Consider the following 18,745-nt stretch of genomic DNA (forward strand, 5'->3'; position numbering starts at 1 on the left):
CGTCCGTGACGCACAGGCTGAGAAGTTCAATTCCAGTACGTGCCGAAACAACTCGTATTTATCGTAACGATACGAACTCGAAAACACGCCTGCTTCGATGCGCTAGTGGGCTCTTGCTTGTTAAACTACACGCGATCAGGATGCGGCGAGTGCTAGCCGCTGTGGCATATTAGCTAAAGTGAGACGCAAGTATCGACGTAGTTTCGTAACGCAGTTGATATCAAAGCACTCCGCCTGTACTGGTCACCGATTAAGCTGTAAAGTTTCATGATCTCCGGTGAGCGTGCCAGTGTCGCGCAAATTAATGCATAGCAGCTACTCTCCATCGTGCCAATTGCGTTCAACTTATCCACGATATTCGCCAGCTTGAAATACGGCGCTTTTCTTCGCTGTTTTTGTCGCAACTTCGTGATTTTATCTGGCATCAAACGAAATTGCATTCTGTCAACACCGTCGTCTGCTCCGTCGTCTGCTAGGGCATCCGGGTCACTTCAGGGGATCACAGCATCGCAGCTTCTACAAACGACATACCAGAAAAAGTAACTGAAAGCACTTTAGTATTCTTAAATATTATAAAAATAATTTAAAATAAATGCAGTGTCTTTGTTGTGAAGATAATATAAGTATTCATGGTTTAAAAAACAAATTTTTTTGTCGGTTGCAAATTTTCACCGACACGAAAGCGCAGCCGTCGGTGCCATTGCAGCGCAACCGTCACGTCGTGTTTTGTATTATTTGCCTCTTTGAGGCATTGCTTGAGTACTTGTACGGCGGACACGTGTGAAGTACTCATTCAATAGGAAGGTGAGCTGGTGTGTGTTTTGGAAGCCAACGACCAGGATTTCGGCCTGTCAACATTTGCGAGTTTCAACGGGTAAGCCATGAAGAGAGAGTGCTGCGACGTCTTTTCATCTGTTAGGGGAACGAAGACTCCTGCGCTGTTTTACTAAGCCTGGATGAATCGCATGGCCGGTGAGTCCTGCTCTGCGTTTCTTTGCTAATGATCTGTATTCACACGCGCTATTTGTATGCGGCTATATAGGGATGTGAGTGGAGGCAGTCCGCCTGCAGTTGCCGCAGCTATAATGCGGCGCCAAAAAAGCAGGGCCTATATCCTGCATGACAAGTGTTGTTCTCATTGTCTTTATGTGCATTTATTACTCGCGTGCCGTGGTAAATAAAAATGGCACAAGATATCACAACAGAGTTACGCTTTCGCTTGCTAGCGCTTCGACACTCTGTGCAAAAGCATGGATTTGCACTGCGTAGAAGACGATGAGCGAGAAGTGCCGCGCGGCGGAGCGCTCGCGCTAGGCCAGCTGCGATCAGACACCGAACTATTTTGCTCAGGGTTAGTACTCATCGGATTAGTTCTTGTGCCTTAATATGCGTCATACTAAATTTTGAGACAGTGATCGCATGCGAAAGGCTAGTTCATATTCATCGCCTTGTCATTTGTAAACTTGTCTGTGCTTCCCCAGTGGAACAGGATTTGAGGCAGTGTTATGTCAAAGTTAGATCAATCTTGCGTCTCCTGAGCTGTAAACGTTGATGCTTCCTCTCCTTCTGAGCACGGCGAGCTGTCGGAGATGCAACTGCACAATTATTTAGGATTTTTACCTTTTTGCTATATCCCTCGCTTTTGCGGCCCGCATTCAAGTCGTTCGCCATTGTCGATATTTTTTTGTTACTTATTTTCGCTTTGTTATTTATTCTTGGTTGCGTGCCATCAGCTGTGGTGCCGGCGATTCTCCGAGCTCGGAACTCTTCCCACGCACGGGATCCTACCCACAGACCTCCCTTCGCCGCACTCACGAGTGTTCTTTGGTATTTTTTTGTTTCTCTTGCCTTTACTTGCATTGCCAGTCGACAAATTTGTGCAGCTTTTAATTGTATGCAGATTTGTTAAATGCGCTAGCAATTTTTTTATGATGCCAAGCTGTGCTGTGAGGTATCAAGCTCCTTGCTAGTGAAGGCATGCTTTTTTCCATTCTCTCTTCTCATTTAACCAAGGCAGACTGGTTGCAACTTTCAATTTAATACCTAGGCATTGGTGCAAGGCACCATGATAGGAATTAATGAAAACCTGCACATCCTATATTCAAATTGGTGTGCGGTATTTCAGCCAGCTCATCTTTCAGTGTCGTTATAACAGTCATTGTGACTCTTCTCAAAGAATGTATAAGGGTGCATTACATAAAATCTGTTCATTTGTTTTGTCATGGGCTAGCTCATTGGTTTTTATTTACTTATATTACATCTTATATTACATTATATTAGTTTTTAAAGCAGTAGACGATTTCCTCTCTTGTCATTCATGACATGGCTACAGCCACTGACAGCTGTTGCTCTGGATGTATTTATTTGCAGTTGCCAGCGGCCAGCATCTGTTGGGCCATGCGTGCTTCCTGCCTTCGGCTGTGTCATCCCTCCTGATCCGTTCATGGCAGTTATTCTTTTTCAGTGATGCATATCTTAGCTGCCTATTTAGAAAAATATTTTCAATATAGGCTTGCAGCTAGGTTTAGAAATGCATGAAACTCTACATGCACTTCACAGCAGTGCCTCAGCTTATAATTACCGGAACTGTAGACTTGTACAAAATATAGTCGCTGATGTAGCTCTTGACGCAGCTGCTGTTAACATAAACGTGCTTTGACATTGCACACCTTTTGCCTGGTATGCATATGTGTCCTCGAAAAGGACCTATATGTTCATTTATGCCCTTAAAAACATTGTGCACTACAATGATGGTTTACCAGTATTTCTGATACAGAGACCAAATTGTCAGTCAGTAATGTAACATTGCACGATGACACCAATCCTTGTATGATATAGCATCCTTGCAATGCACTGGGCAAGCTGCTGTCAGCACAGATTTATTGCTGGTTTATTGCCGTAGCATATGGTTATACTGCACAGTTTGTACCTCTACCTTCTTAAAGCTGTATACTTGAAAAATTTAAAATTAGTTGAAGGAAAATTCAAGGAAATGTAACAGTAACTGTCTCACATTTTGGTGGACACTTGAACCGTGATATAAGGGAGGGATATAGAAGGGAAGTAATGAAGAGCTGATGCCCATGTTAGATGCCCCTCTTTAGTTAAACATGCCTCGCAATTAACACATTTGGTGCAAAACAAACATGGGACTTGCACGTTCACAAGCACCCTCATGTCAGTAAAACAAAGTGCCAATGTTGCCATACTTTAGAGCTTTGCTCCTAAAACCGCAGCTGACTGCTGCTCAAAGTTGAGAGGAAAAATATGTCTACTTTTCCTCATGTGCAGTCTGCGGTTCTGGTGCCATTTGCAATAGTGATTGACATTGAGTTGCATGATGCTCAGTCTGTTCCTGGAGTTAGTGATTTTGTCTGTCCTGTGAATGTGCTGTTAAAATTAGTGCAAAACAATGGTTCTCTAGTTCATTTTAGGTAACTGTGTCCTGTGCCACATGCTACCACCTTTTTTCCTCAAATTTCCTAATCTCATTTAGCCATCTGATTGCCACCCATTCATGCATTCACCTACTCTTGGAATCCTCCCAGTGTTTTAGTGTGGTATTGCTTATATCTTCTCTGCATTACACATGCATTGCACTTCCTCTTTTTTTGATTTAGTCAAGAGATCTCTGTTCCTGTTTCTTGCATAAGCATAAGAGGCGACTCAAGTGAACCATCTGGGCTTGTGATGCAATGTGTAGGGCGCTTCGTTTTTGGGTAAAACCTGGTTTCTCCCTACTGTTGCACCAAAAAAGATTCTTAAAGATCAGGTTCAACCCAATTTCTGTGCAAATGTGCCTGTAAGAAAGTGTGGTTTGAAGGTGCACAAAGGCGAAGAACTGCTGGAGTGTAGTGGATGTCACATAATTCTTCTGACAGATTTTTTAAACAATTCTGGTTATTTTATTTCTCTTTTAATGTTTGTTGTTTGTCGGTTGCTTATAATTTTTGGATAAACTGAAAACTACATGTACTGACTGGTATTTCATTCCAATAATTATACCCATTATTATGAAGCTGTGTTGGAAGGTAGGTGTGCATTTAGTATGCGTGCTTTGAATTTCAGTGATTGTTTCTGCAATGCAAAATGGAGGACAGGTCTCTGCTGTGCGAGTTTTTTGCAATGGAGTGAAAGTAGCTGGAGCAGCATTTGCTACTGTGTCACCCAGCCAAAAGCTCTCCCACAGACCACTGAGCTTCTGAATACCTATGGCTTAAAGCTCGAAGCTCTGGCTGGCCTTTCCGAGGTTTTCTGCATTAACGAGTGCAAGCCCAAGGGCTCAGAGCTAACAAGCATTTGAAACCATAGAGCTGTACACAGTAGTGCTGGGACCGTGCAGCAAGTCAGTGTGAATTAGGCCGCAATAAACGTGGTTTACTGTAGAAAGCTAGTGTGAAAAAATAGTTGCGCTCACAGAAACCGCTGTTTCTTTCTTAGTCGCTCATTGAAACAAAGCAATGCATGTAAAATTTGATATCTCACTGATCCCTCAATTTTTTTCCAGCTAAAAAACCAAGAGTTGCATGGAAGTTGTGCAAGCCACCAAGTTGCGTGTGATTTTTGCCAGGGACCTGGAGCAGGCTGGGAAATTAGTGGATGGCCAGCGGTATTCACTCAGTAAGGCAAGCTTTTTCTGTAAGTACAGTTTTTGGCATGGCATTGCTTAGGAACGCATGCACTAATCTGACTACTCTATGCCCGCCCATGCTTCAAGAGTTATGAAGTACATGAAAAAAATTGATTGCCGAAAAAAAATTGCCGCTTCTGTTATGTTTTTTCTGGAAAGTATTTGGCGTTTAAAGGGCTGTGAAAACCTTAAAAATTATTATGTGCTTGTTGTGGCTTTTTTTTCAAATTTCTTCCACGTCTATGTTGGCCTGACCTTGTAGCTTTTCTGCATGAGATTGGCTGCTACCTACAGCTTGCTTTTTTGTTGCTCATTTATTGCCTGTCACAATCTTTACTTTGCGTGGCAGTGTCATGCAGTTTGGGAAGTAATCTGGCCTTATTTCTGCATTGGCCTGTAGTGCAAGCTTTTGCATGTGGGGCAGGTTTATGGTGTCCTTTTGTTTGCTGTAACTGCAGTTTGACCATGACGGTTAGAGGCTTAGTCCTTTTCTATTTTGATGCAGTGTCATATACTTCATGCATAAATTAATGAAGTTAGCACTATTTTTTGTAATAAATGAACATTCATTATAGCTGTGGCCATTATAAGTGCACTTCACTCTAAAATGGCTTTCTTTCGGCCTTCAGTATTACATCTTAAAACCAGCCGGAAGACACAAAACAGGAGAAGAGATGAGCACAAGATGAGGCTGGTCTAACAACTGAAATTTTATTGAATTAAAGTGGCAAAAGAAGACCTGCAAGGAGATTCAAGCACGCAAGACCCCAAAGCAGTGAGAGGGCAAGAAATAACCGAAAGGCGCTGATGTATTAGTAAACCATCTAAAAAACTAATTCCTTACAGTGAAGGTTCACCGACGGTTTAGCAAGGCACTTTTTTTTAGCCTTACTGATGTAGTAAGCCTCAACTATATCAGGACAGATTTATCACTTCCCTAAACCACTGATGTGCCACAGAAATCAGGCGTGCAAAGAGAAAGGTCGTCCTCCGATTGCATTCACGAGATTGAACGTGCAGTGTCAGGTGAAAATTCGCCTTCCTCTCTATAGAGTGAAAGTGCTCTCAGCCAGGCGCACATTAAGATATCTGCTTGTCTGCCCATAGTAGTTTCAGCTACGAGGCAGTGGAATGCAAAAAACCAGTTTACTTTTGCAAGTGGTGAACATTTTTTATCTGCCACTGTGCATAGCGGAAGATTACCCGTAGTTGTATCAAGCCTAGTTTGAACGAAGAAGCAAAGGGCTCCTACATTACTTTTAGCGGTAAAGACAACAGCAACATCATACTTTGGTGCAACTTTCTTGAAATGGTGCGAAATAGCGTGGAGGTAAGGTATAGAGCCCGTCTTTTTGTGCTGCTCAACTACGTCAGCATCATGTGAACGGTGTTCCGTTCTCTCGAGAGAGTAAAAACACACTCTGACAAATGCGCAAGATGGGCAAGTGTGAACCCAGGTGCCATTGGCTTGGAAACCTGCTCCGAGAATGCATTCTAAGCACTGTGATGACATGACTTTCATAAAGCGGTCGTGATGCATGTGATTGCCAACCTGTCCTTCACCAGCCTCGAGTGGTTCAACTCGTAGCTAAGAGGTTTCCTGATCTTGGACTTTGGCGCCAACATATGTGGTCGTCCGCAAAGCGCAGGTCTAAGTCAAGAAGCTACAAACAGTTATGCTCAGTGGAATTCAGACGTAAAAGATAGGCTTTGACAACATGCCTAAAGATTTCTAAAACGTCTTGTGCCAACTTATCTGAGCCCTCTTTGTCAAAAAAATTAGGTTGCTATCAACATAACGAAATGCTACTATGCCAAGGCCTCCCAAATAGGGCTTTGATGCGGTATCGACTCTGGAGAGAAGAATGTCGCGGAGGAACAGTGCAACCTGGGACCCTCTGCATATGCCTGATTTCTGATGTAAATACCGCCTTGCCAACTCACAAAAGTGGAGTTCTGTGGAGTTCTAGTTTCTTGTGGACAGCAACCTGGGCAGGTGCTCTGCAGTGAGCATCGACATGGAGGGCCTGCACTATTCATTGTCACATGATAGACCTCTGAGGCATGTGCAAACTGCATCAGGGTGAACAATGAACATGTTTTTACAGATGATTGTGTGATTTCGGTTGCTCGCTTCTTGGTGCTGTTGTCCTTTTACTGCAAATCCGCATTTGTCAGTTGGCAGGGTGGTATTTACATGCAGGTCGTACCTTTGCTCAGCAACATTTTTTTGTCTAAAGTCGATAAGGCATTAGAGCCCTGTTTGAAAGACCTTGGCATAGTAGCATTTCGTTATGTTCATGACTGTAATTTTTCTGGACATAGAAGGTTCAGATAAGTTGGCACAAGAGGTTTCAGGCGTCTTTAAGGCATGCGGTCAAGGCCTGTCTTTTACATCAGAATTGTCTAAGCAAAACCGTTAGCAGTTTCTTGATGCAGACTTGCGCTTTGTGGACGAATATGTTTGTCAGGGCTACAGCTAAAGATCTGGGAAGGCTCTTTTTAGCTACGAGTCGGACCACTCGTTGTTGGGGAAGGATGGTGAAGAGGTGTATTTGTCGCTGGTTAAGGTCAGTAAAGAGGGAAACACTTGATGGGTGTGCAATCGTGTGCATGACATCAGCTTTAGATAAGTCATGCCATCACTGCTGAGGACGCATTCTTGTAGCAGGTTTCCAAGCAGCTGGGTTCCTACTTGCCCATCTCAACAACCTGTCATAGTATGTTTTCACTCGCTCGAGGGTAAGGAGCACATACTCCGATGATGCTGATACACCTTACCTCCACAGTATTTCACAGTCTCAAGAAAGTCGCGGGAAAGCGTAATGCTGCTGTTGTCTTAACAGCGAAGTGCAAGACAGGAGGCCTTTGCGCCGCCATTAAAAAGGCTTGATAAAACTGGGTACTTGTCCACAATGGACAGTGTCACAAAAAAAGGTTCACCACTTGCAAAGTAATGGAGTTTATTGCGTTCCACTGCCTTATGGCTGCAACTAATATGGGCAGACAGGCAGATATTTGAATTTGCACTTGACTGAGCACTTTCACTCTATAGGGGGAAGGCAAATTCTAATCTGGCACTGTATGCTCAATCTTGTGAATGCAAATCTGAGGATGACCTGTCTCTTTGCACGCCTAATTTCCACGACACATCAGTGGTTTATGGAAGGGATAAATCTTTCGGTAGATAGTTGAGGCTTACTACATCGGTAAGGCTAAGGACACGTGTGGCTAAGCCATCGGAAAACCCTCACCGTAAGGAATTTGCTTTTTTAGATGATTCATTAGTATGCCAGTGACCTTTGATTGCACTTCGCCCTTTCACTGCTTTGGGTTATTGTGCGCTTGTATCTCTTCGCGGGTCTTCTTTTGCGGCTTTCCTTCAATGATGCCGCCGCAGTGGCTCAGTTGTTATGGCGCTCTGCTGCTGTCCCAAAAGACGCAGGTTCGATCCTGGCCGAACCAGTCAAATTTCAATGGAGGCGTAATTTTAGAGGCCTGTGTACTGTGCGTTGTCAGTGCATGCTAAAGAAACCCAGGTGGTCGAAATTTCTGGAGCCCTCCACTACGGTGTCCCTCATAGTCCGAGTCGCTTTGGGACGTTAAACCCTCACAAATCAAATAATCAAAATCTTCAATTAAATTTCTGTTAGTCCCGCCTCTTGAGCTCATGTCTTCTTGTGTGTTCTGGCTGGTTTTAAGGTGAGTCAGTACCAACTCGGCCAGTCATAAGTCTTGTTCAGTATTACAACATTTTGAATAAAGTGAGTTTACTAGGCTATGTTGCCGGGGATCGTGTCCGCAGCAGTTGTGGGCAACTCAGAAGAGATAGCGTCATACGATTGGTTGTGTAATTGGCAGAGGATGATGTTAGGATGCTGCTCGAAAAGAAAATTTCATAATCGGATAATTATTTGCAGCCAAAAATGTCCAAAAAGTGGCTGGGCTAGAGAAAAAGTGCCGCAAAATTTGAAAACGCTGAAAGTAGATGGAGCTACAGCGTAGTGCCAAGTTTGAAAAACTGGAAGTATGGACAAAGCCAAAGCTTGGCGCCAAGTTTGAAAACTCGAAATGAGCAATCACGTGACCAGTGATAAGTGTCCTGTACTTAACCAGGAGATAGGAAAAAGAATGATAAATTAGAGGCAATTAGGTAACTATTGAGAAGCAATGAACGCGTGATTAGACTGGGCAAATATTGAGTGAGTGGGCAGGAACAATCCATGGAGGAAAATTTGAAAACTCGAAATCGTTGCTGGGATGAAATGAGGGTAAAATAAGAGTTAATTGATAACCAATCAAGTCAACGAGAAAACAACCATGGCGCCAAATTTGAAAGGCGACCAGTGTCGAGGAGGCGTCAACGCTTTCACATTTTTTTCGCGCAGGTAGCAGTGGTGATCTCTATTTTTTGTTTTTTTCAGCCAAGACAAAAACCATTTTTCTTGGCTCATGGGCAATGTATCTAGGAACCTGCGGCCAGGACAACGCTGGACAGCATGCATCAGCAAGCTCGAAAAAAAAGCACGACACACTAAATAAATATTGATCATTTTCATTTCAATTCTAGTGGTTTTGTGCACGAATTACTCTGGAATGCACAAAGCTTGTGTTGACAGGCGACCATTAACAAGCTGTGCATTTTTGTGCGTAGCCTACTGCAGAACACAAATCCTGTGTTAATTGACAGGTGACAGTAACGACTGTTACACTGTGTACGAGCACTACACAAGACACACTACAGAAGTCAAGGCAAACTAGAGAAGACAAGGCAGACTTCAGAAGACAAGACAGACTACAGAAGTCAAGACAGACTACAAAAGGTAGGACAAACTACAGAAGACAGACTATAAAAGACAAGACAGACTACAGAAGACAGGACTACAAAAGACAAGACAGACTACACAAGACATGCACAAAATACGACAAGACTACAGACTGTCTTAGAATCTTGTAGTGCGTTTTGACTGGGTAATCACTGACACGGCAGCACCGGTGTCAATGAGCGCGATAACAGAGACGCCTTCAACAAAACACCTCAATGACGTTAGCAGGAGGCAACGGAGGACTTATCGAGTTCGCAAAACACGCAGTTCTTGCCTCCGGAACTGCGGCATTCAGTTTTCCTCTGGGAGGGGGTCCGGGCGGCGGAGCATCGGATAAATGGAACGGCGTGGAGGTGAAGGCGAGCGGCGAGTAGGGTATTGAGGGCGATGCGTATAGGAGCAGCCAGAAGAGACACCAGGTAAGGGCGACTCGGAATCGTAGCGGGACGCCCTGACGGCATCCCCAGAACGAAGGGATGTCTGACGGCAAAGGCGTGCGATATGGCCGAGAAGACCGCAAGATTAGCATATTGGCCGATTGTCGTCGGTACGCCAAGGGCTCGTAGGGTGTCGGCGGGGTCGACGTTACGGCGCTGGCGGCGGTTGCATGGACAGCGACAGATCATAAAAGTCCGAGCTGCTACGGTAGACGGCAGAGGTGGGCGGGCGCCATGTACAGGCGACTACTTCAGCATAGGTGAGCGGGGCTGCCACATGGGGAGGTGGGGTCTGGATGGTAGAACTGGAGCTACCTGCTCCTGAATAGCACGGCGGATAGTGGGCGTGAAGGATGGCGCCAAGTCCAGAGTAGGGCAGACGGGGTCAGGAATGTGATGCAGCAGAGAAAGCTGACGCGCGACTTCTTCGCGGACGAAGGCTTTGACGTGCTGCATGAACAGAGACTGCTCAGAAGACGAGCCGCCAAGGGCCAAGCCAGCAAGACCCTCTGCAGGCGCGCCGGACTGCCGCGCAGATGCGCGTTGCTATCAGAGTTCGTCGTAGCTTTGGCACAGCTCGATGACGGTAGCGACGGAGGTGGGGTTTTTCACCAAGAGCATCTGAAATGCGTCATCGGCGATCCCTTTAAGGATGTGGTTGTTTTGATCAGTTTAGTTTCGCTCATGGACGGGTTTACATGCTTGCACAAGTCAATGATATATTCGATATAACTTGTGAATGTCTCGGCAGGAAGCTGGGCTCGAGCACGAAGTTTCCGGATGGCGGGGTGACCTAAAACGTCCGCGAAGCTCGCCTTAAGGGAAGACCAGGTGAGAAGATCGGCCTCATGGTTGCGAAACCAGAGGTTGGCAACGTCCGTGGAGTAGAAGAGTACGTTGCTTAGTTTAACAGAATCGTCCCACCGATTTTAAGTGCCGACGCGCTCGTAGGAGGCCAGCCAATTGTCGACGTCTTGGTCGTCAGTGCCACTAAATAGAGTAGGGTCACGCTGGCCCTGTACTCCGGAACAGAGGACTGTGGTAGGGATAGCCTGCGATGGCTAGCTAGGACCTTTCGAGATGGTGGCGGGGACGAGAAGCGTTGCACTTCGAAGTTCCAGGATAAAGACCAGGACGGGAACCGAGTCACCTCTACCAAGTGTAAAGGCGTGTGTTGGAAGCGAGGCCATTTTGATCCCGCCTGTCCGACAGAAATTCACACTAACGCGAGCGGTGTGGGCTTGGGCGCCGTTCTTGTGCAACGAAAGTCTGGGTATCCGGAATATGCTGTCGCTTACGCCAGCCGCCCCCTCACCAAGGCAGAATCGAACTATTCTGTCACAGAAAAAAAATATCTCGCCATCATATGGGCGATTGCCAAGTTCTGACCTTACATTTACGGACGAAACTTCTATGTGGATGGATAGATGGATAAATGGATACGGCTGAACCCTTTAAATCAGGCGGTGGCTGAAGCCACCTAGCTATGTCGTCACAGACACCCGCGCCCTCTGCTGGCTATCCTCCGAAAAGATCCTTCTGGCCGACTAGCCCGCTGCGCTTTACGTCTCCAGGAGATCGATATTCGCGTCATTTGTCGCTGTGGCCGGAAGCACTCGGACGCCGACGCTCTTTCCCGTTCACCGCTCCTGTGCGATTCACCCTCTCCCCTCGTCTGTGCCTACGATTTCTCGTCTTTCGACGTCCGTGATATTCTCTCCGAACAACTGAAGGATCCTTGGGTCACCTCGCTGCTCACTTTCCTGTACAATCCCTCGCCGCATTCTTCGTCCCGGACCCTTCGCCGCAAAGCCCACCATTTCGCAATTCTTGATGGCCTCTTGTACCGCCTTAACTGCCTCTCCGATGGGCGAAAGTGGCTCTTAGTGATTCCCCGACACCTCCGTGCTGTCATCTGCGCCTCTTTTCATGCCGATCCACAATTAGGCCATGCCGGTGTGCTGAAAACATAAGCTCGGCTTCGTCTCCGATATTACTGGTGAGGTATGTACCGCTACATACATCAGTAAATTCGGTCATGCACCGCCTGCCAACGTCGCAAGAAATCGCCCCGGCCCCCGCAGCTCCTTTGCAGCCGTTACCTTGCCCAGGCCGACCCCTTGACCGCGTCGGCATTGATCTTTACGGCACGCTTCCAACTACTCCGGCTAACAATCGCTGGGTCATTGCGGCCGTTGACTACCTAACACGTTACGTCAAAATGTCGGCTCGCAAATCTAGCGAACACGCGCTCTAATTCCTCAGTGTTCGTGCTCTGTCCCCCGTACTCTTATTCGGCAGGAGGAGGTATCCGTGCACCGGATTCGGGCAGGGGCGGCTCTTACACCACCTGTCCGTCATCGGTGGCGTGCAAAAGATCTGCCAGCAACTGACTGGTGCCCTAAGTGTAGCGCTTCACCGGACATTTGTGATGTGCGGCACTTGTTGTGGACGTGCCCAGCGACGGATGCTATTGAAAAAGCCACCTCAGGGAGGTGGGCTTCCGGTGGAACCGCAAACGTGACTACGTGAAGTATACCATGAACAATCGATTCATCAGCAACCTCTGCGACTACTTCAGCGCAACGGGTCTTCACTCCTTTTAACTTTCAATTTCCCGCATTCCTTCCCCTTTTTTTCTAATTGTGCCTGATGGGCACTTTTCGAATAATAAAAAAAAGCTGGGCGCCCTACCCCAGCTGTTGTGTGCTAAGTGTTGTGCGAGTGTGTCTTTCCTTTCTTTCATTAACAATGCACGCGCACGACTTGTACAAATGTATTGTCATGTAATCAGTGTATTTATCGCCTCTCCCTCTATTATTTCTTACTGTACGCTTAGCTCTATCGTTTCACTTCTCCAAACGGCCTGCTATCCTTTATTTTTGCTGCCCCAGCTCAGGTGGCGCGGCCATAGTGATCGACGGAGAGGACATAGCCTTGACGATTCTAAGTGATGCCCTATTCCCTTCTCTCTCACGGCGTCGGCGCCGCAACACTAGACGGATCTGGATGCTTCTACAAGTGTGACCTCTCAGTGCTCCTGGGGCGGTCAAAGGACCACTCCCGACTTTTCAGTGCTGTGTCATGTGCTGTTTGTTGTGTCAAAGGACCGCTCCCATTCCATAACCGGACTTTCCAGTGCTGTGTCCTGTCCCGGCTGAGTCTTCCTAAGAGTGACCTCTCAGTGCTTCAAGTGCTGTCAGCGGACATTTACCACTTCATAACATGACAGTCGCTCTGTGGGCAGACTATTATATATGTCCCTCCTCTGCAGTGCAGTGTTCCTGTGGAGCTGTGTTGCGTGATGTGATAAACTCCTCTTGGCATCACCACTTCCAGTCCCCATCAGTCAAGGCTTACCCACCAAGTACCTTAGACACCCGCATGGTGTCCGCCGTGTTTCCTTTCTCGAACCACCCCCCTATCCCTCCTCTCCTACCCCTCCCCCCGGCTCTGAGCAGTGATCCCTGCAGAGGGAAGCAGAAAAGAGAGCCACTCCCCACCTACTTTGAATCGACATTGAACCCGGTTTCGGCGCTTGACCAATGGGTTCGCGCGCCCGGCGCGAATACGAGAAGGAAATTGTGCAGTTGTTGCTGCGTGTACGTGCGGGCCTGCCATAGGGCCAAGAACCAACAGACGCGCTGGTCGCAAGCCAGATAATGTCTCGAAGCCGATGGTTCACATATCAAAACAAAATTTATACAGCAGAGACGATACAGAAGATTTCACAACCACTCGTGCGAGCACATACAAAGTGGTTTAGAATACAATGCAACTCGTGCAAAGCAACACTCGAGAGAGATTACAATACAAGAAAAGCTATGCACCTAAATTGCACTTACACAGGAGAAAGACAAACAAATATAACACAATTTCTTCACCAAGCACTGCCACAGTACGACGACCTGAGGAGCACAACGGAGCAGTCCCGCAGGTTGGCGCACGCTGCCTCGCTGGTCAGTGGCTGGGCGACGGGTGTCCTCCCGGGAGTCCAGCGGGCCCGCTGGGCAACAAACGACCACCCCCTTGTCACTTGGTAGCTGCTCTGCTTACCATGCTGAGTCAAGGACATCATCTTTGTGACCGAGACTGCTACCCGCACATGCTCTAAGGTGTCTGGGAGTGCATGCTTATGTGCGCGAAAAGGTGACACAGGAGAAGGCAAGCGTAGCTGTGGGCGGCAGAAGATTAGGGGGCAGATGAGTTAACGAAGTTTGCAGTGATATATTGGTCGCAGCTGGCAGAGGACATATGTTGAAAGGACTTATAAAATGAAAGAATAATGAAAGTACCCTGCCTATGGCAGAGGACATGGTTAATTGGAGTGGCATGGTAGAGGCCTTTGTCCTGCAATGGACATAGGCTCCTGCTGCTGCTGCTGATTGTCGCGAACGGCGCATGAAAAACATAGAAGCGTGAAACTCATCTTGAAAACAAACGCAGGATTAAACTAAACGGATTAAACAGCGCACCGGAGAAATGTGCAGAGTGGTCACAGCAGCTGACTGTTGTGTTGTCAGTTTACACAAAACAAACTTGTTCCCTTCTTTCACATTTCAATTCACAGCTAGCACAGGTTCCCGCTGAGCAAAACCCAAGCTTAATGCATAAATGGCACCCAGTGAGGGACAAATAGACTTTAGGCTTAGCAGGCACCAGGCACTGTGCTCAACTCATTTCGAGTCAAGTGCCTTGGGATGCTTGATCTGAAATGAACTGCGTGAGTAACTGTAGTACACAACCAGTAAGCTCACAAAACATCAGTGAACGATACAGTAGTGAAAGTGAAACCGAGCAACCAAAAAAAAATCCAATTCGTAGCACAGGCAACACGCCACTAGATGTCAGTCAAGTTTTCTGTCTTCCCAGCATGCTTCGGTCGTCCATGGTGGACGAAGTGAAAACCCGCCAGCTTTCCCTCTAGGGTACACTAAGGAACTCTGTGCCCATACACTACTGCGACTCCTGTCCAATCAGATGTTTAATAGGACATGTTGAGAAGCAGACAATGAGCCAGCAACTTAAACATACATGAGGCACGAGGCTCACTCAGAGCGGCGGGATTAGAAGGAAGAGCCTACTTTTCCAACCTTTGCACCCAAGAAGGCAGAGCACCAGCCCTGGCCATAGCTTTTACTCATTTGATGGATAGCTGGATCAGTGGAGTGCAGAAGCGGTAGCCTAATGGCTGGGGCACCCGCCTCGCATTTGGGAGGTGCTGGCCTCAATCACCAGTGCCGGTGGGTACCCACCAGCTTTATAGTGGGTACAAGGTTTCCCCTGACGTGGTGCTCGGCTCTTTTGGGGTGAAACGTTTTGGAAAGGGTCTTAGGCCAACTCACGCTCAGCGGCAAAACCTAATAATGCTAATCTGAGGCACGAGTATTATATGACTCAATGGTTCAGTTGTGCCTCGTCAATATAGACACTTTGGTTCCCGCGTAAAAGTGTCCATAAAGCGAGTCATCTGTAGTAATTAATGATCAAGTAAAAAAATATTTTAAAAACATTTTATGATTACAGACTGGTTCTGTGCATAATGGCGGGTGGTGGAGTGGAAATCGAGCAATCTTAGCAGGTCATTGTGCAATATGCTAGTCGCCATTATCTTGAAAACCTTACGGTGTAGGTTGAAGAACGTTTGAAGCACCTAGTAGTCGATATGGCACACTACAGTAATTCCTGATGAAATATCTCCTACTATAAATGTTCACATCCAAAAACCTCTACTCACTAGACGGACAGTGATGATTACGGATTTAAATCTGCCGCACAAAAAGAATTTTTTTAGCAGCCACTCATACAATGCGGTAAATTGTAAGTTGATTGGACCGGTCACCTTGCCAATGTAAATAATGAGCCCATGCACACACAAAGACTTCATCACTATGGCATTTGCACATTCACACTGCCTACCGCAAGTTTATGCTGTCAGTAGGCATATGCTTGTTTGGCGGGCAGCCATTTTCGTGCTCCTCATTTGTTGGCTGTATTACTAGATGCTTCTACAATACAACCTTAAAGGTACAGAGTGTCAAACTTTAATCTGGTTAGTTGTAATTACAGAGGGAAAAATAGAACAATACAAGAAATGCACGGACAGAAAGAGACATACCCAGCACCATCAAGCCTGCGTCTTTTCCCTGCGTCTTTTCTTCCTTGCTGCGCTGTTATTTTACCCACAATAGAAGCCCACATGGTCTCCAGACTTTCCCAACATGCAGCTGTTTTCTCCAAACTAGTAAATCGAGCGTAATTATTCTCAAACCTACCACATGGAACTTCTTTTGCCCTTCAACACCACTTTATTGTTCGGCTGGGCATCAAGAAAATCAGTGCGAAAAGTCTATTTTTAGTGCCACGTTAATTTGATGTCAATGCGTAAACTACGTCTGAAACTGATAGTTTCGAGCCTCAAGTTTGAAATACGTGACGAGTGATAGACACATTTGTGAGCCAATAAGAGGCTACGTATTGCTGGCAGGCGATTGTGAACGTCGAGAATTGGGCCCCTAGTGCACGCCGTGGCCCCCAATACATCTCCTGGGCTAAAATAAATATAAAAGAAATTCTGTTTTTTTTTTAATTTTGGACGTTCGAAATAAACACCTTGTATAAGCTTAAGAGTACCACAGAACTGAAAAAGATTTGAACACTAAAGCGAAAACGACATATATTATTCGGAAATAATAAGAATAAAAACAAATCTGGACACGACACTATATTTTAACCAATATTTAGGGGCTTTGTTTCGTTTCCCATTTCCTGAATGAGATTGTCGTAATTCCGGTAGAGGATAAAGCACATCTATGATTATAACTATTGTCACTATCACCACCGCACGAGCCGGCGTTCTAACTGCGGGAAATCCTGGAATGCGCAGAGGACCTTCTTCACATAATTGTTTAGCTTTTATTGTCGTCAGACTTTCCCTGAATTGCTGCTTTTGCACCGGCTGCTTTGAACGGCGAGACTCCCAGTGTCAGACTGCGGGCTTGTCCCCATTTCCAGGCTGCAGTGGCTGGCCATGCCTCGTAGAGACGCCACCAACTAAGGACTGCTGAGGCCTGCATCAGGCGTGGAATACTCCCAGATCCGATCCAAACCACTGAGGCTGGTGAATACGCTCCAGGTCAGTGACAAGAGCCCTGCCACTTGTTCATTCTGTGCAATAGGCCAAGTAGAGCATTTCTTGCCCATTAGAGAATACGAGCTACGTGTATTCAGAGCAGCGGCGTGAGTAAAGCGAGCTGTCACCGCCGGCCGTCAGCATGGCATAGTAGCAACCTCAGAGAACTTTGCGCCCGTTCTCGGCCAGCAGAGAATCCGAAGCCGCACTTCCTTCAGTTGCAGTACCAGGGTCCTACAAGGCTGATGCATGGGCAAGAGGAACCCATGCATTTATTACCTGCGAGAATCAAGTGCCAGTGCTGCCTGGATGTGGATGTGCATGTAACACTGTCCGCAGAATTAACACGAAGCGAACCCTCGAGGGCGCCTCTAGGTCAGACATTAGAGAGATTTAGCACATCGGAGACATACTAACATAGACGAATGCCGGTTCACCGGACGCCTCTCGCACACGCGCTTTGGAATGGGTGGGGCCAGGCGGGTCCACTGCTCATGCACAGCTGGCGTCCAGTAAACCGGTATGCGTCTACGTTAGTACGTCTCTGCTGTGCTAAATCTCTCTATTAGCTGCGCTCAGCGCTGGCAGCTCTGCGGTTGATCATCCACTCGAAAATGTTAGGCAGGGTTTAACCTGTGTTATGCTCAAAGGTCGAGCGATGGAATTTGGGCAATTGCCCGGACCAGATTTGGATGTCGCCATCATGTGGGGTAGGCTTAATTTTGGTCGCACGTCGCTTTTGGTCCAAATCAGCCAAGGTAAAATTCAGGAGTTGCCTAGGCCAAATTTTGGCTTTGTCCGGGGCCAAATTTCGAGGTCGCCATCATGTCGGCCGCACTCAGTTATGGTCGGACATCGCTTTTGGTACAAATCGGGCAAGATCTTACTCGACCGCGGCTGTGTTTCGATGTAGGCGAAACGGTGGACGTTAAACATCTCGAGGTGGACGAAATTTCATTTCATTTATTGGTTTTGTTTGGCCAGTACAGAGACTGCAAACAAGGGAGAGCAAGCTAAAGGTGCCTAGTAGCGCCTGACAGAGGCCTGCCCTCCCCATGTAAAAAAAAACAAACAAAGTGGCACTTGGCAATGGTACAAAATTTCCATAAGTAACAGAAACTAGAAAAGCAGCGGATATATTGACAACGAAACAGAAATCAGTCATGCATAGAGCTAAGCACAACAAAACTACGAGCACAACATAACAAAGACAAAAACTGATTAGGTAAAAACACACCACAACTAGCTATAACAAAAATATTCATGAACAGATTTCCTAAATCTGACCTCGGACTTTTTTTGTACTGACGGCGCGTTTCGGGTGTCCACCAATATTGGGGACAATTACTACGCCATTTCCTTTCCTCAGCCCGCAGCGGTGGCTCAGTGTTTATGGCGCCTGGCTGCTGACCCGAAAGACGCGGGTTCGATCCCGGCCGGCGTTCGAGTTTCGATGGACGAGAAGTTACAGATGCCCATAGTAAATTGCGCAGGGTGGTTCGTTGCTTTCTTTCTTCGGAGGCGCACAGACCTCACCTAACGTGGTTATTCAGCGGTGATGAAAGAGGAGATTAAAGGTGCTGCTTGTGATGAAAACGAGGAGATATATTTACGGAATTTAGAAACTGAAAACTACAAGGTAGAAAAATGAATTTACACAGAAAAATTCAATACCTAACTTAACTGATCTCACGCAGCGAAACAGCACTCGAACACCTTA

At 46.6% G+C, this 18,745-nt stretch overlaps 1 long non-coding RNA gene across 1 annotated transcript; it reads left to right on the forward strand.

Annotated features, from left to right (window-relative positions):
* The first annotated feature begins 678 nt into the window (after positions 1-678).
* Positions 679-2,602, forward strand: LOC144106983 (uncharacterized). The gene is made up of 3 exons (XR_013309175.1): positions 679-972; positions 1,734-1,827; positions 2,371-2,602. It is a non-coding gene; the product is annotated as an uncharacterized LOC144106983 (long non-coding RNA).
* Positions 2,603-18,745: the final 16,143 nt, after the last annotated feature.

This window comes from Amblyomma americanum, chromosome 1 (genome assembly GCF_052857255.1).
Source record: "Amblyomma americanum isolate KBUSLIRL-KWMA chromosome 1, ASM5285725v1, whole genome shotgun sequence".
Classification (NCBI taxonomy): domain Eukaryota; kingdom Metazoa; phylum Arthropoda; class Arachnida; order Ixodida; family Ixodidae; genus Amblyomma; species Amblyomma americanum.